We start from the raw sequence: 6000 nt of genomic DNA on the forward strand, positions 1-6000 counted from the left end.
CATCACAGTCTGGTATGGCATCACCACTGCTGCTGAACACAAGACCCTTCAGAGAGTGGTGAAAACTGCCCAGCACATCACAGCAGCTGCACTCCAGTGTTAATTTTGACAGCAAATTTTGATTTAGTTTTAGTCATAGTCTTTTGACTAAAATGTCATTTAGTTCTAGTCATAATTTAGTCATCTAAATTATTTTTAGTTTTAGTCTAGTCTTAGTCGACTAATTATCATGAGAATATAGCTGACTAAAACTACAGTCGATTTAGTTGACTAAAATATACAGGGTGTAAAATGTAAATGTTGTTCATCAGTTCCCTTGAATTATTTAAGTCATTATATACACTTACACAAAATTAAACATTTTTTAACCAGTTAGGAAATATTAATAATGTTTAAATGTGCAATACACACAAAAACAGATTGAACTTATTTTAAACATTTTTATTTACAAATAGCATTTTACATTTATTTCTAAAACTTTGGTACTGTGAAAGAAGAAGTGTCATTAGTGCAAAAATAAAACACCAAACATATAACAAAACAGCTAACCTATTAATAATTTAGTATTTCACAGGGTAATTATTTTAACAGCTGAAATTCCCCCAAACATTCAAAAAGAAAATGCATAAGCTATAATGCCATCAGGCCTGCTCTCCCTGAGCTATCAATGTGACCACAGAGTACAAAAGATTTATTTGGTTCTATTCATTTTAAGGAAAGCACTTCGGGCTAATGTAACCCTTGCTCTATTGCACCGGCCTCTGGTGAGGTCACCTGTAACACTGAATACATTCTCTGCAAAAGCTTGAGAAGCTGGCATAGCCAATAAGTCTAATGCAAAAGGTTTTAAGTAAAATATAAAATATATTATACAGTAAAATAAAAAAGCTACATTTGTATTAGTCTTTATTTTACCCATTTTCTTGATTACACATAATTAACACACATTGTGTAAGAACAACACATTGTGTGTGTTAATTATCCTAACACGGTGGGTGTGCAAAAACAGGATGACACATTTACTGTGTTTAAATCAACATACAGTATGTGTCGTCCCTGAGCACACTCCTCACATGTGTTGAAATTCCACACAGTGTGTGTCGTTTTTAACACATTTCTTTTTAGAGTGTATGATTGTTCCTGAGTTCAAACTCCTTGCCTCACAGCAAGACGACCCTGGTCCTTTCTGTGTGGAGTTTGCATGTTCTCCGCATGTCTGTGTGGGTTTCATCCGGGAGCTCCGGTTTTCTCCCACAGTCCAAAGACATGCAAGTGAAGTAAATTGGAGCCACAAAATTGTCCATGACTGTGTTTGACATTAGAAGCTTGAAGTAGGGCTGGGCGATTTTGCAAAAAAAAAAAAATCTCGATTATTTTAAAATTATAACCGATTCTCGATTTAATTTTTTTTTGTTCTTGTATAATGCAGTTGAAATAAGACTCAAATTTCTTTTTTTGCATCATAATTACACCTATAATCATCCTTTTAAGGAACTCAAACTTTATAACAATAACGATATCACAATAATTAACAATAATTAAAACAAAATAGAAATCTGAATTATCTATATCCTTTATAAGAATAGCTCACAAACAACCTCTTATTTTAAATAATGTGCAGCAGAACCTCCTTACATTAGGAAAAGAACTACAAAAAGTTCTTTACAGGTTTCTTAAAAGAGACACGAGGCTGTTTACTGTTTCCACCACTGACTGAGTCTGTATCAGTATCTACACTGGGGGGGCATCAAGTAATCACTCAGCTCAGCTTTGATTTTGTCCTCTTGTTATTGGGGGTGGATGGAGGGGGCACGTTCTGCTTCTAACAATATGGACTACAATTCCCATGCTCCCATGGACTGTCATGTGACTATCACATATCCCAGTCAGCCAATCATGATTGCACCCATCGGCTCCGGAGTTTTGATTCAGTTCAGCTGTGTTTGATTCAGTGAATCTTAATTAAATTCTTCTGTTTGTGTCTCGTTTTGCCGATCGTGTTTGTGCTCCTTATTTCTTAATCTAACCATTACCGTGTATGACACTTGTTGTCTTCCGTTTACTGTTTTAGTCTTTCTGGTTTTAGACTCTACCTGATTTTGTACACTGTTTTGCCCTTTTGATATTAAACTTTCCCTGATTTATATTCCACGAGCGTCTGGTCAGTTTCTGCCTCGTGACATGTTGGTATTTTAATTAAAATATAAAGTATGTAAACAATTGTGATTGTCTCATTTCTAACATCGTGTGAAAACATTCATGCAAATTAACCGAATTAATCGTGAAAATCGCCCAGCACTAGTTTGATTCTCATCCAGTTCTTGATGCTTACATTTAGATTCTGCTTTTCAATATTATTATCAGATGTCTCACTGTAAATAGAACAGGTAGTGACCATACACTTACAGTCAGAAGGGTGTGAGTTTGATTCTCATCCAGTTCGTGATGCTCACATTCAGATTCTGCTTTTCAACATTGTGCCTAAACTACAACTACAAAAACTGTCAGATTCAGTCTAGACGTGTTGCTGTCAGCCTCCTTAGCGCAGTAGGTAGCGCGTCAGTTTCATAATCTGAAGGGCGTGAGTTTGATCCTCACACGGGCCAAGGCAGTTGAGGGATCAGTTTAGTTACTGTGCCCAATCCAGTGTTTCTCAAAGTGAGTGGCATGACAGGGGAGCCAAGTCTGACGGCCAGAGAAATGAAGTACAAAACCAATGCTTTAACATCAGAATCTTTTTTTTACGGTGAATAATAAGCAAACTGCTTTCAGATTGGCAGTATTCATTCTGATAGAGAGTCTAGATCAGGGGTGCACACTACGTCGATCACACAGTACATGCTGGTATATCATTCCTCATTCAAACAGGTCAGCGTGACTGACATGAAATGTGGCCACTGTTTCTTTAATTTGCGGTTTGTTACCATAACTATGCCTCAGCACGTCTAATCACTGCTAATCTAGAAAGTTTTCATTTAGCCAGTTTGCTGACAGAGACATTTTAACCCCAAAATCTGACATTCTTATGAAACGCTGCACTTAGATAAGACAAGACACTTAAATTACTAATATAGAAAATTTCACTGGATCCTGTAAAAACTACATTTCTACAACTCTACATGAAAAGGTGCTTTAACCATAAACAAATTAGATAGTAAAGCAATAAGGCACCAGAGACCGTGCACTACTGCTATGATTTTATCACGGGGAAAGTTATCTTTAACATGAAACCCATCTGCAAACTGGGCTTAGATCAGAATCTAAATTCTAAAACTCACACCCTTCTGACTGTAAATGAATGTTTGCTACCTGTTTTATTTATGATGAAAGTCACTAAATGACATGAAACCAGTCTGCTAACTGGGCTTGGATTAGGCACAGTGACTAAATGAGGCCTTGCCCCGTGTGAGGATCAAACTCACGACCTTCAGATTATGAGACTGATGCGCTACCAACTGCGCTAACGAGGCTGACAGCAACAGGGCTAGACTGAATCTGGCAGTTTTTGTAGTTGTAGTTTAGGCACAATGTTGAAAAGCAGAATCTAAATGTAAGCATCAAAAACTGGTTGAGAATCAAACTTACACCCTTCTGACTGTAAGTGTATGGTCACTACCTGTTCTATTTACAGTGCTGATTAAAGTCACTAAATGACATGAAACCAGTCTGCTAACTGGACTTAGATTAGGCACAGTAACTAAACTGGTACATCAAGGTCCTTGCCCCATGTGAGGATCGAACTCATGACCTAAATGTAAGCATCAACTGGATGAGAATCAAATAGGGGTGCACGATATATCGTTTCAGCATCGTCATCGCGATGTGTGCATGCGCAATAGTCACATCGCAGGACGTGTGATGTCACTTCATGCAAATTAAATCAAATCCGTCATGCTACAACTTTTTTGCTGCTTGAACTAAAATTCACACCTTCTCATTTTCCATGACATCTACCAGTGTGTTCAAAAACCTAGTGAGCTAGTTAGCGATTCCATCAGGTTTCGCGTTTAGCATTTAGCATCTTGCCATTAAAAACAATGGAATGAGGTGGGACGGCACTAACATGTCAATATAACCTCTCGATTCATGTACAGAAAACTGTTTCATTTGCTGACAAGCCCAAACTTGCAAATAAAAACACTCGTTAAAAATCAATAATTATTTATTTACGTTTAAAAAATAACGTCCTGTCCGCACCGTCAGCCATGTTTATTTTTCTGTGAGAGAAGATATGCCGCAATGAATTCTGGGATTGCCTTCATCACTAGGGACGCTTCCGATTCTCACTCGTTCTTTAGTAAAAATAACATTGAAATATTAAGATGCCTCAGTAGTGAGCTTAGTAACTAAGGCATCTCGGATTTTGAACAGGTGTATTAGGTGTACTACTTGAAGAGGTTTTGATTGTGAAATAAAATAATAAATGACCAATTTTGTCAATCCTGTTAATTCCCTTATGTGATATTGAAGCTTTCTTAGTTTAATGCTCAGTTTCAACCCAGTACAAAGATGTAGCTTGTCATAATCTTTTGTATCACTTGTAGGCACCACCCTTTTTCACAGATGAGCCCTTTATTTAGAGTAAGATATTATTAATAATGTGGTGAAAATTCTTGCACTTTTTTTAATATTGCAATATATATCGCAGGGAAAAGAAAAGTCACAATGTCAGTTTTTTCCAATATCATACAGGCAGGATGGATAAGTGTTTTACTCAGAATGAAAGTGTCAGCTGGCCTTTTTCTTCACGTGTTGCTTTGATGATGATGAAGAAAAAAGAAAATGTTCGGCTCCTTTGGCAGGAGGTTGAAGTAAAGATGTGTGATGAAAAGCTTCCAGCACCTGGTATTCCCAGGCGGTCTCCCATCCAAGTACTAAACAGGACCGACCCTGCTTAGCTTCCGAGATCGGACGATCTCAGGGTGGTATGGTCATAAGCAAGAGACCCTACAAACAGCTTCACTTTTCTAGTCGTCCATCGTTCAGCCTTTCACTTCGCGAGTTGTAGTCTTTATTTTTCTTTTATTCTACACGCCCCGTTTTAAAATGCGTTCGATAGTGGCAAAACACAACAAGAACAACACACACCACACAGCTGCTAAACCCCTTTTCACCTCAACTGCTCATTTCATGCCTCTTCAACATCTTACAAAAACACTTGGGACGGGGGAGCCTTTATAAACTAATCAAGCTCGCAGTTCATTCTTTTATAGACGGTGGTGTTTATGCTTTTGCACTTCAACCCAGGACAAGATAGTGTTTACTTTTTCTGAAGAGCAGAGACTAATGGTACCATCTCAAATGATATCCACCGCCCTATGTAGTGCACTATGATATGATAGATAACTACTTATTAATCATTCAGTGACTGCTAAAAGAAATGGTTTGTACTGTTAGGGAGTACCCCAAGTAGGGCATAGGCGACATTTGAGATGGGCCCACAGTCTCCTCCTAAACGGCGTTACTAACGAAGCAGAGGCTCTGAACTCTAACTCACCTTCTTTGCTCTTTGGCTATGCTGTAGTTCCTCACTGCCAAACAGGTTGTGTTAGGTTTTTCAGAACAAAGACGTACATTTAATATGGGAAGTTTTACGGCATTTTCCAAGCTTTACGACATGCATGCCGCATGGCCGCCACATGGTCTATTCAAAATGGCGGCTGCCATAATCTCTTGGCAGAGGGCGGAGCCTGGGCCTCTTTAGCACATTTCATTGGCTCCAATAGCAGCGGCGGAGGAGGAGCCTAGACTAGTTTAAAAAAGGACGGCGGGCTGAGAGAAGTTCTTCTTGCTTGCTTACGTGGTTGTGTGTCTAGACTGCAGGAGTAAGGAGCGCCGATCGGCTTAGCTCTGATATATATTCACAGATTATTTTTACACTTAATAAAGTGTTTTAAAGAGTACTTTCTGGACTTCCCGACTGCTTTCTTCAGGACCTTTTTGAACCAAAAGATTCATCCTAACAAATGGTAGCAGAGGATGGTTCGTAGAGGTCTGAGA

The 6000-nt window shown here is 38.5% G+C and overlaps 1 non-coding gene and 1 pseudogene across 1 annotated transcript; both read right to left on the minus strand.

The window, feature by feature from the left end:
* Positions 1-3397: 3397 nt before the first annotated feature.
* trnam-cau (transfer RNA methionine (anticodon CAU)) lies at positions 3398-3470 on the minus strand. The gene has a single exon. It is a non-coding gene; the product is annotated as a tRNA-Met (tRNA).
* Positions 3471-4830: 1360 nt separating this feature from the next.
* Positions 4831-4939, minus strand: LOC134329671 (5S ribosomal RNA; annotated as a pseudogene).
* Between the last annotated feature and the right edge of the window lie 1061 nt (positions 4940-6000).

The sequence above is a fragment of the Trichomycterus rosablanca genome, chromosome 15, assembly GCF_030014385.1.
Source record: "Trichomycterus rosablanca isolate fTriRos1 chromosome 15, fTriRos1.hap1, whole genome shotgun sequence".
Taxonomy (NCBI): Eukaryota; Metazoa; Chordata; class Actinopteri; order Siluriformes; family Trichomycteridae; genus Trichomycterus; species Trichomycterus rosablanca.